We start from the raw sequence: 12,623 nt of genomic DNA on the forward strand, positions 1-12,623 counted from the left end.
ACGTGCCGGATACATTCGGTATTTTGGAATGGTGCCGGCCCTGTCCCAATACTGTCAGCCTCATTCTGCCAACGGCTTTGTCAAAGAGGGCGGAGGAGCGGATAGAGGTTCAGGGCACTCTCTTGTCCTAGAGGTAGGAAATTGCCCCTAAAGGCGGAAGAATCAGCAATGATCAACGACATGAGGATGCAGAAGGCAATGGAAACCACTGCATTAAAGACACGTAACGTGTATCCACAGGACATGTGGCCTGTAATTGAAGAAGTGTCATGATTATCTCTCCATTGGCAAAAGATTCCGGAATAGTCCCCCATTCGGATCTCTGGGAGGGGACTGCCAAGGGGGAGGTTACCATGAGAAGAAGATTGAATAATCAACGAAAGGATAACGTTCTACGAGTCGGGGCGTGGAATGTCAGAAGCTTGAACGTGGTAGGGAAACTAGAAAATCTGAAAAGGGAAATGCAAAGGCTGAATCTAGATATAGTAGGGATCAGTGAAGTGAAGTGGAAAGAAGACAAGGATTTCTGGTCAGATGAGTTTCGGGTAATATCAACAGCAGCAGAAAATGGTATCACAGGTGTAGGATTCGTTATGAATAGGAAGGTAGGGCAGAGGGTGTGTTACTTTGAACAGTTCAGTGACCGGGTTGTTCTAATCAGAATCGACAGCAGACCAACAACGACAACGATAGTTCAGGTATACATGCCGACGTCGCAAGCTGAAGATGAACAAAATAGTGAAAGTGTATGAGGATATTGAAAGGGTAATGCAGTATGTAAAGGAGGACGAAAATCTAATAGTCATGGGCGACTGGAATGCAGTTGTAGGGGAAGGAGCAGAAGAAAAGGTTACAGGAGAATATGGGCGTGGGACAAGGAATGAAAGAGGAGAAAGACTAATTGAGTTCTGTAACAAGTTTCAGCTAGTAATAGCGAATACCCTGTTCAAGAATCACAAGTGGAGGAGGTATACATGATAAAGGCCGGGAGACACGGGAAGATTTCAATTAGATTACATCATGGTCAGACAGAGATTCCGAAATCAGATACTGGATTGTAAGGCGTACCCAGGAGCAGATATAGACTCAGATCACAATACAGTAGTGATGAAGAGTAGGCTGAAGTTCAAGACATTAGTCAGGAAGAATCAATACGCAAAGAAGTGGGATACGGAAGTACTAAGGAATGACGAGATACGTTTGAAGTTCTCTAACGCTATAGGTACAGCAATAAGGAATAGCGCAGTAGGCAGTACAGTTGCAGAGAAGTGGACATCTCTAAAAAGGGCCATCACAGAAGATGGGAAGGAAAACATAGGTACAAAGATGGTAGCTGCGAAGAAACCATGGGTAACAGAAGAAATACTTCAGTTGATTGATGAAAGGAGGAAGTACAAACATGTTCTGGAAAAATCAGGAATACAGAAATACAAGTCGCTGAGGAATGAAATAAATAGGAAGTGCAGGGAAGCTAAGACAAAATGGCTGCAGGAAAAATGTGGACATCGAAAAAGATATGATTGTCGGAAGGACAGACTCAGCATACAGGAAAGTCAAAACAACCTTTGGTGACATTAAAAGCAACGGTGGTAACATTAAGAGTGCAACGGGAATGATGGAAATAAAAGAAGGGTTCAGGAGTGGAATTAAAATACAAGGTGAAAGGATATCAATGATACGATTCGCTGATGACATTGCTATCCTGAGTGAAAGTCAAGAAGAATTAAATGATCTACTGAACGGAATGAACAGTCTAATGAACACACAGTATGGTTTGAGTGTAAATCGGTGAAAGACGAAGGTAATGAGAAGTAGTAGAAATGAGAACAGCGAGAAACTTAACATAAGGATTGATGGTCACGAAGTCAATGAAGTTAAGGGATTCTGCTACCTAGGCAGTAAAATAACCAATGACGGACGGAGCAAAGAGGACATCAAAAGCAGACTCGCTATGGCAAAAAAGGCATTTCTGGCCAAGAGAAGACTACTAATATCAAATACCGGCCTTAATTTGAGGAAGAAATTTCTGAGAATGTACGTCTGGAGTATTGTATGGTAGTGAAACATGGACTGTGGGAAAACCAGAACAGAAGAGAATCGAAGCATTTGAGATGTGGTGCTATAGACGAATGTTGAAAATTAGGTGGACTGATAAGGTAAGGAATGAGGAGGTTCTGCGCAGAATCGGAGAGGAATGGAATATGTGGAAAACACTGATAAGGAGAAGGGACAGGATGATAGGACATCTGCTAAGACATGAGGGAATGACTTCCATGGTGCTAGAGGGAGCTGTAAAGGGCAAAAACTGTAGAGGAAGACAGAGATTGGAATACGTCAAGCAAATAATTGAGGACGTAAGTTGCAAGTGCTACTTTGAGATGAAGAGGTTAGCACAGGAAAGGAATTCGTGGCGGGCCGCATCAAAGCAGTCAGTAGACTGATGACCAAAAAAAAAAAAAGCAGTTATGAAAATATTTATTTTCGACCACGTAAGACAAGTTTTCACTGTGGCTCCTCCAAGTAACAGCCCTCCTTGGATCCAGTGGGACTGTTGCGGTCGCTAAAATGCACGCCACCCGGACGTTTGCACAACTGCTCAATGGAACTAGTGTCGCCGAGTTAAGGTGCAAAGTCATGCTTCAGCGTTAGAATTGACGAAGACTTAAATAAAGATTACATCGGTGGAATGTTCTTCAGCCGGTATGACAGTGATACAATTAACTGTCTTTATCTCCAACAACGTTCAGTGAATGGTGAGATATCCCCGAAAACATTTTGAGGTGAAACAAGTTCTGTATCACTGTAACAAGTACAGGGGCGAGCGAGTGTACCGAGGAATATGTGGAAAACGCTGAAAAGGAGAAGGGACAGGATGATAGAACATCTGCTAAGACATGAGGGAATGACTTCCATGGTACTAGAGGGAGCTGTAGAGGGCAAAAAGTGTAGAGGAAGACACGGATTGGAATACGTCAAGCAAATAATTGAGGACATAGGGTGCAAGTAAGTGCTACTCTGAGATGAAGAGGATAGCACAGGAAAGGAATTCGTGGCGGGCTGCATCAAACCAGTGAGCAGACTGATGACAAAAAAAAAAAAAAAAAAAAAAAAACACAGCATTAGCCAGCTAAATAAAAGGATTAGCAAAGGAAAGGTTTTACCTTATTCGTGTGACATCAAGTTCCAAAAATTATGTAGTTGTCAATAATTGCCCTCCACTCCCTTCAGGCATTTGTCCCACGTGAACGTGGGGTCGGCCGAGTTACTATGGATTTCCCGATGTTAGTTTCAGGCCGAACGCCTTCCTGTCGCCACCCCTTACCCTAGGGATGGAATTAGCGAATCCCAGCTGTCTGCATCTAGTGTAAGCCATCGAATAGTGCGAACGTTTTCAGATGTCTGCGAATCGTGTAACTGAGGGGGAACATGGGGACCAGCCCAGTATTCACCTATTGGGATGTGGAAAACCGCCTAAAATCCACATCCAAGCTGCCTTGTACACCGGCCCTCGTCGATAATCCGCCAGGCGGATTCGATGCGGGGCCGGCGCGCCTACCCGTCCAGGAAGCAGCGCATTAGTGCCCTCGGCTAACCTGGCGGGTCTTCAATAATTGCACTACCCAAACATTATCAGCCAAACGTCCATTATCATTCTTTTCCTTGCATCTTTTCTTATAAGAAATTTTATCTCACTTTACATTGCGTGTCCTACCAACACAGAGTCTCCACTAAGAAAAACATGTCCATACACTACTCTATCCACTCGCTAACTGCTAGTCCCTCCAACCAAAATCTCTTGTCGAGGGTACAAAGCACTGTCAGCGGTATTAACACAGTCTATAGCGCGTCCAACATACAAACAGGCTACTTACACTATCAGACTTCTCTGGGACACTCCTGACGATCACCTTGTCTCTGATGAACAACGCTCTGACGAACAACGCCGAGCACAACCCATATTGCGTTCTATTACTTAAAAGTCTTCAAGCCAATCTGGGAATCGATTCCATATGCTCGTTCCTTTGTTAACAGCCAGCAGTGAGGTGCTGTGTCTGAGCCGTGGCGGGGTTGCTGGGGTCGCCTTTCGAATTCCTGCTGCCACTAACTCGATCTGTCGTGTGACGTCCTTCGGTTGGAGACCACTAAGATAGCCGGCCGGAGTGGCCGAGCGGCTCTAGGCGCTACAGTCCGGAACCGCGCGACCGCTACAGTCGCTGGTTCGAATCCTGCCTCGGGCATGGATGTGTGTGATGTCCTTAGGTTAGTTAGGTTTAAGTAGTTCTAATTTCTGGGGGACTGATGACCACAGCAGTTAAGTCCCATAGTGCTCATTTGAACCACTATGATATTTACTCGAGGTTGTTGATGGGGGGCGGGGCGTGCTGTAACGTGGCGAGTTGAGGAGCGGTAACCGAGAAACGAGTGCAGTGTGAGGGGTCCGACCGGCGACTATTTGCGCAAGCAGCTTGGGCGCAGGAGTCCGGTGAGTGGTTGCTGGCCATATTTGTGGGCCGATTTGGATCCGTGAGTGACTTCGAGTGCCGTCTTCGTCCGAAGCCTGGCCAGCCATCTGTGGGGCGTGGCACGCCGATGTCAGTTTAGCCTACACTGAGTTCTGGGCCCCCTTTGGAATCGGCAGGCTTCAGTTTCGATTTGTGAACTTCAGTTAAGTTTGGGATTTTGAAGTCTTATTGATACCTATAGGTCTTATTGGTACCTATAGGTCTGCTGATTTATTTCACCACCAATTGGTTCCTTGAATTGTGGCTGTTGTTTGCTTTTCCTGAGTCGATACTGGCCTTGTTTGTTTGTTAACAGGATATCTTAAACTGTCTGAGCCGATGGTGTTCCCTGAGCTGAAGCGATAACGTGTTTCTTCTATTTTGTGGCAGGACGCCCCGTCGTGACGCAGTACCTGGATGGTTGGGTTTTAGCCGACCTCCCTGCCAAACTTCTTCCAACACAGGTTAAGTACTTTTCTCTTGTAATACGGCCATGTGCCTGCTTTGAAATACCTTCGGGCGTTGCTGACATCATCGTTCTGTTAATTATATTGGCTTAGGAGCTGCCTGCTTCTTAAAATTTGCAATTGCTGAGGCTAAGTAATTGAGTTTGGCCATCGTTGTACAAGCGGTATCTTGCGCTGACGCGAGTGTACCGTGTGGCTAGATATTGTTGCTTTCACGTAATTAACCTTGCTGTGTTAATATTACTTTTGCCGGTCTGTACCCAAAGAGAAAGGCCTTGGAAGGCCGGTCCTTTCGTTGTAACCTTTCTTGGCCTTCTTATTTGGTGTAGTCTTGCGCTCGTTGCGTATAATCCTTCTGGTGAACCCCTTGTGAGGAGGCATTTCAAGCTCGTGGTTACTTATCTGAAGCAGTTATTCATGAGGCCTACCTGTTTCCTATGTGGTGGTCTTACTTAACTGAAGCTGTTATTAAAGAAGGCCTGCCTGTTTTCTATTTGGTAATTTTAGTTAATTTAAGCTGTTATTATCGAAGGTCTGCCTGTTTTTCATTTGGTAATTTTGCTTAACTGAAAATGTCAAGGACCATCTGTTCCTTTTCAATTAAATTAAGAGCTACTTCATAGTTTGGGTTAGCCGTAAGTCCTATTAGTCAAGGCCTACTTGTTCCTATTGCCCTACTATTGAGATGTGATACCTTACTCAGTGTTTCCCGGCCACTGTGACCGAGCGGTTCTAGGCGCTTGAGTCTGGAACCGCGCCACTGCTACGGTCGCAGATTCGAATCCTACCTCGGGCATGGATTTGTGTGATGTCCTTAGGTTAGTTAGGTTTAGGTAGTTCTAAGTTCAGGGGGACTGATGACCTCAGCTGTTAAGTCCCATAGTGCTCAGAGCCATTTGAACCATTTTTTTTCAAACTGTGTTGCAATTAACTAAAATTATGATTGCCAAAGGCTTACCTGTTGCAGAGCTATTTATGTCAATAATATAGTAACACGAGATGATACGAGATGGTACATGGGCCCAGACCTCTCCCCTTACATCCCTTTATGCATAATTGTAGATTTCAGTGCCAATTGATTTTCTGAAATACAGGACTCATGCGTGTCTGGAGGAACAGTCATTGTTTTGACGATTACAGCTGATATAAATATTACGAAATTTAGAGCGTACGCGGAAAAAATAGCAATTTCTGCTATAAAGACAGTTGATATTGAATCCTTTTTCTCATCGAAATGTATTCCTACATTACATAAGCCCATTTATACGTTTCCCTAAACTGTGTTCCTTAAATTGTTTGTGACAGATGCTCCAACAGGATTTTTGTTTTTTAGTCTAAATTAAGTACCAATTTTGGCTGACGGACTCTCCAACGTCGTATTGTATCAGAGTGAGTAAAACAAATGTATAATTTGTGGTGGAAAAGTGGTAAATGTATTACATGACTGGTCATAACAAAACTAAAAATACTTTCATAAAAGTAGGAAAAGTTACACTTCAAAGAACCAAGTAACAATTACCTGCTAACACCTCACACTCGACGAGAATAGAACTACATATATAGATTACTGTTGATGGAATAATGGAACATATTGCCAAAAATACTTACTTGTATTTGAAAGTAAGCTTATACTATTTCAGAATAAATTTTAAGGAATTATCAAAGTCAATTTTTCTCAACAATTTCATTTCTGAGTTTTGCAACTGTTCTTGCTGGGGTACAGTATGTCTGAATTAGGATCGAAGGTTAAGAAGATTCCAGTTTGTTACGAACTGATGAAATGTTTACCACTTAGAATTGTAGAAACATGTCTTTACGATTTCATTTCTCTTTTCACTATTTGTTTTATTTTGTCTTCAAAAATACCCACACTTAATTCAGATATAATAGTAGTTTATAAAATTCAGGAGAAGGAAAAAAAGTAATATTGTGCAACAATAGCGTACAATTGGCCGTCAAACAATTCGAGGAAAAAGTAGTGCCCGCATCTCGTAGTCATGCGGTAGCATTCTCGCTTCCCACGCCAAGGTTCCCGGGTTCGAATCCCGGCGGGGTCAGGGATTTTATCTGCCTCGTGATGGCTGGGTGTTGTGTGATGTCCTTAGGTTAGTTATGTTTAAGTAGTTTTAAGTTCTAGGGGACTGATGACCATAGATGTTAAGTCCCATAGTGCTCATAGCAATTTGAACCAACCATTTTGAAAAAGTAGTTTACTATTATAAAGTATCCGAAGTATATATTGATATCAGGGTAGAGTAATGTTGTGCTATCTATTTGTCTATTTGGAGTCATGGAGTCACAGACGATGAGCCTTGCAAATCTTTTTTTTTTTTTTTTTTTTTTTTTTTTTTTTTTTTTTTTTTACGACCAGTATCGTTTCTTCATAAAAGTCGACGAACTTCTAGATGTACTCTTTTCTCAACGCGGTCCAGAATATAGGTTCCTAAGAAAAGCGGCAGGTCCTGATTCTGTTGCGAATGGCCTGAGATACGGCTTCATCCTTGCCTGCACTTTCGCCTGATTCGTAGTCAGCTGTACACCGTGTGAGTTCTCATCCGTGACCGACTTGCTCGTTGTACCTCATCCACTGGTGAGAAACATCTGACTATACAGCATTTACCACGTCTCCCGTTGACTTTGGGCAGCTTTCAACTGCAGAGATATTAAAACACCAATGAATTTTCTATTGGCGTATCATGTTGCCGATGTAGTTCGCAATCACTGGCTGTGTGGTGAAATACTGGCAGCTCAAACAAAAGCGTCGTTGCCGACTGTTTGCCGATAATGTTGACACAGAGTGGCTTTTGGTCCCCTAGGGTTGCCCTCGGCGCCAACAGGTAAACAACCACGCAGGCGTCCTTTGCGCTCTCGTTAATAGCTACACGTATGATGCCCCGCGGGAACGAGCTATGGCTTTCAATTTGCATGGGAAAGGTTGTGAGAAATTAATGATAAACTTCACTGCAATACGTGATTTCAGTTCAAACAGAAAATACCGCAGTGCCTCAGGAGTAATACGACATCTTTCTTGTTATGGACTGAGACGAAAACTGATCTGTATTATTATAGCAGAATGTCGACTGTTGTCCACCTGCTTTTGACGTGGACTACGCTTGAGTGCCTATATATTCAGGAAGTCTACACTTTCAGGAAATCAGTCCCGCAACCACATTTGAAAAATATGTAGTGATGTCCTGTGGAGAAAGGAGTGTTGAGAAAGAGAGTTAACGTTCGAGTGTCAAGAGCAAAGAAAGCCATGATGGCCGTGCATAACTGTTTTGACCAATTTGTACGACATGGATAGGATAGATGGAAAAACGGCGGATACCTATACTATGACTTCAGGAACTCTTTTAACATCGAGTGAGGTTTATAGTGGATTTCGAATATTAAATAATCTGGGTGCAGTTAAGCGTCATAGGTAGCTCGAAGTCAGTACTTACGGAAGTATCTCTAGGCCATTTTTTTCAACAACTGTGAGGACTACATAAATGGTGAATTACGCAATAAATCTTCGTGAATATTGCTAGAGCAACAGGAGCTGTTATTCGCGAGGGCAACACAGAGAAGGCTATTACATAAGTGAAATATTTTTCTAGTCAACCTTCAGTCCAATTTGATGTCCACCGCAGTCTGCTGTCCTGTGCTCATCTTTAGTGTTACTGAATAGGGGAGTTCCTAGGAAGCGAAACACAGTACTTCATACTCAACAGAGAGAAATTCTCAGACGTAAAAGTAATTTTGGGCATAACCGAAGGGAATGTTGTGGGATCTTTACTTCTTGCAGTATTTTTGACTTAGTGGATAACATTGGAACTTCTATGAGGCTTTTCGTGGATCCTGTTGTAAACACGTAAGTCACAATACTAGAGAATTGTAGAGAAGTGCAGGGAGACATGCAGAGGATCAAAGTCTGGTTCAGGGATTGGCGGTTAACTAACTAACTACATAGGACATCTTCAGTTTCCCGGAACAGTGGTGTACTTCCTTCTTTCGTAGATAAACTGAAGTATTTCTTTAGTTACCAAAGATTTCGTCGCCGTTACATTCCTTTCATCTATGTTTGTCTCTCCAGCTTCTATGCTTTCTCTTTTTGGCGATGACCATTAACCTGTAGCTGAATTACCTACATCGGTATTCATTACTGCAGCTTCTGCAAGCTTAGAGAGTTTCAAACATATCATCCTTGTTCAGTAATTCAGTATCCACGTTGCTCCACATTTCCAACCACCCTCATGAACTTCGGTATAGTCTTCGTCGTTATTTAACTGGGATATGAGTCTATACAAGCTCCTGCGTATGCTTTACAAGCCAATACCTGATTTAGGAATCTCTGTCTCGCCATTATGCCATTATGTAACCCAACCAGAATTTTCTGGTGTCTCTAGACCTTCTCCATGTATACCTTCTTCCAGTTGCGTTATTTTAGTAGTGTACTCACTATCAGTAGTGTGCAATTTGTTACAGAGCTCATTCAGTCTTCCTCCTCTCTCATTCATACTACCAAGACCGTGTTCTCCTGTAACTCTTTCGCCTTTGCTTCCTTCTTGTACAATGCTCCAGTCCTTTATATTACTAGATTATCGTCACTATTACCTATCTGTTGAATACAATGACATACTGTATCCACCTCTTCATCTTCTGCTTGTGACGTCGCCGTGTACAGCGAAACTATTGTTGTTGGCCGTTTCTGATAAGGACAACTACATCACCGAACGATTCGCCGCAACTCATCTTCGTATTCATAATGAATCCTATTCCCTTTATAACTATTTCTGCTGCTATTGATATTACCCTGTATTCGTCTGACCAGAAATCTGTATCTTCTTTCCATTTCGTTTCACTAACTCTCAATATTTCTGGGCTGAGCGTTTCCCTTTCCCTCTTCATATTTTCATCCATACCTACCACCTTCAAATTTCTAAACTCCACTCTCCAACACGAACAATGCTAGCCTTCCGTTGATTATTCAATCTTTTTCTTATGGTCACCTCCTCTTTGGGAGACCCCTGTAGGAAATTCGAATGGGGGACTAATCCGGAATCTTTAGACAATGGTGATATCACCATGACATTATTTTCAATTACAGATCGTATTTCGTGCTGATACAAATTGCGTGTCTTTAACACAGGGTGTCTATAGTTTTCTCCATTCTCATGCCGTTGATCATCCTTTAGGGCAGCTTCCCATCCCAAGGGCAAGAGGATGCTCTGAACATTGCTAATGAATTTCGTTCAGAATTTCAGTTGGTACAGAAGTCTTTCCGGAACCCGGAATGTTAAGATTATTAGAAAAAGACGTTGCCAGTAAAAGCGTGCTTAGTAAATGATTGTTCAGTAATGTAATGAGCTACTGACTAAGTTTACCATTATAGTTCCTGCATTTCTGGAGCAAAGTTGAATCTTCAGGTTGCAAGATTCCCTTCAGGTCCACCCTACCACTCATGACTTTAATGTACATATTTTTTTGTTTTTTCTTAATGTTATTAGGAACTTTAATAGTATTTATGTGTGTTACTGCAGTCAGCTGTCCGCCCCCGGTAGCTGAGTGGTCAGTCGTGCTTCGGTGGGCGAGCTGTGCGGACGAGCCTTGTTTACGTGCTCGCTGCGGCCGGCCGCGCGCTGACAAGTAAGTGGGCGCTCTTGTGGCTTACACGCCAATTGTATATTTGAAAATGAATCGAACATGAATATGACGCAACCGCTTCGCAAAGATACTTTGAAGTTCACGTTCGATGAACGCTTTGCACGACCTAAAGCATTCGAAGTAGAACAGTTCTTGCGCGATGTAGTAAAGCTCAGTTCCACTGATATAATTGGGATCCACTTATCGATTGTGAGTAGCACAGTTTATGTAAAGATGGTGAATGCTAAATGCTGTGATAGGATTATTGAAGGATGTGGAGGATCTTTTAAATTTAATCACTGTGATGGAAACGTCGGTGATGTCAAAGTAGATCATGCAGGTTTCGGGATAAGAACAGTCCGTATTTTTGAACTTCCCTTTGAAATAACTACGGAACAAATTAATTGCGTCCTCAAAGCATATGGGAAGGTCATTAGTAATGTTGCGGAAAAGTGGACCACCTTTCAAACGTTTCCAGTTTTAAATGGTGTCAGGCAAATAAAAATAGATCTTCAGCAGCATATTCCCTCGTATGTTTACGTATGCGGTTATAGAGCTATTGTGATGTATGATGGACAGCCGCGTACTTGTTCCGGCTGTGGACAGACTGGACACGTACGTTCAGAATGTATACAGAGGAGAGTGACGCAGGTGCCGGCGGGGGAAGTAGTCCCTCCCATGACGATGACGACCTTACCAGTGACATATGCTACGGCCACCCGTGGCCACTCTGCTACGACACCGAGTTTCGCTTTGGAGAGCAGTGGCGACAGAAAAGACGACGACCAAAACTTGTCAGTGACCACTAGCTCTACTGAAGTAACGACTGTCGTTCCGTCGCCTGAAGCGGCGCCCATTACAGAAGCAGGATGTCTTTCCAAAAATGACGGAACTACTGAGCAAGATGTACAGAGAGACGAGAACGAGGATGCTGCACAAGATCCCAGCACGGCTTCCGAGACTGAAGAGCGACAGAAATCCGGATCTCTTCCCAAAAAGCATAAAAAACGGAGGATAGCTCCACCTGACGCTCCTCAAAAGGTACAATCAGTGCGTGAAAAGGCACAACAAATTGGTCGCAAAATCAGTGGTATGACATCCGTCAATTTTGACGTAGACCCACAGACCCCGCATACAGCGCGAAAAGACGAGTTTCGAAAAGTGAAAACGCAGACGCAACACGATGGTGAAACGAAACGGTCCACAAGTAAAGAAACAAAGAACAGAACTCCATCTCAACGTGGGCCAGAGGTAGAGTTGTCTCAACGCAGTGATACGAAAAATTGGGCAGATGACATTGAAGAATTTCCCGCAGATGAGGAAATGAAAGAAGTGTCACACCTACCAGGAGGAAAGATTCCAGTGCAGAAAGACAAACAAATGAGGGACGAGACATCGTCTCGGCCATAGCATGGAAAACCTTAGGCTTTGTCGACAGTGGGTCATAACGACTTGTATACTTACTTAATTAATCATGAATTCGTTACAAGCTTATAGAATCGGGACTTTGAATCTAAACAAGATCCGTAGCGAATTAAACCTTAAGAACTTGCAAGACATGCTCTACGCCGCTGATATTGATGTTATTATGTTACAAGAAGTAACAGATATTAGACTGGATGCCATCACAGGTTACAATGCAGTCGTAAATCCAGGGAGCGACAGTGACCTCGGAACTGCGATACTCGCCAAAGAAGGAATTATCATCAAAGATGTGGAGAAACTGGTAAACGCCAGAGGTCTAGCTGTCACCATTCACAATACGCGTTTTATAAATATTTATGCACCATCTGGCACCGGGAACAGGAGGCGAAGAGCTGAATTTTATAAAGATGATATAGTTTCCCTTTTCGGTGGCCGCTACGAGCATATCATTTTTGGAGGTGATTATAATTGTGTGCTGTCTCCAAAAGACCAGACGCCGCATTTTAATAACTGTGCAGAACTCGGAGCCGTAATTACAGAACTCCGCTTAATTGACACCTGGGAGCTCAAGAACGGTGCATTGCCGGGTTTCACTCATATTACG

The sequence above is a fragment of the Schistocerca piceifrons genome, chromosome 7, assembly GCF_021461385.2.
Source record: "Schistocerca piceifrons isolate TAMUIC-IGC-003096 chromosome 7, iqSchPice1.1, whole genome shotgun sequence".
NCBI lineage: Eukaryota > Metazoa > Arthropoda > Insecta > Orthoptera > Acrididae > Schistocerca > Schistocerca piceifrons.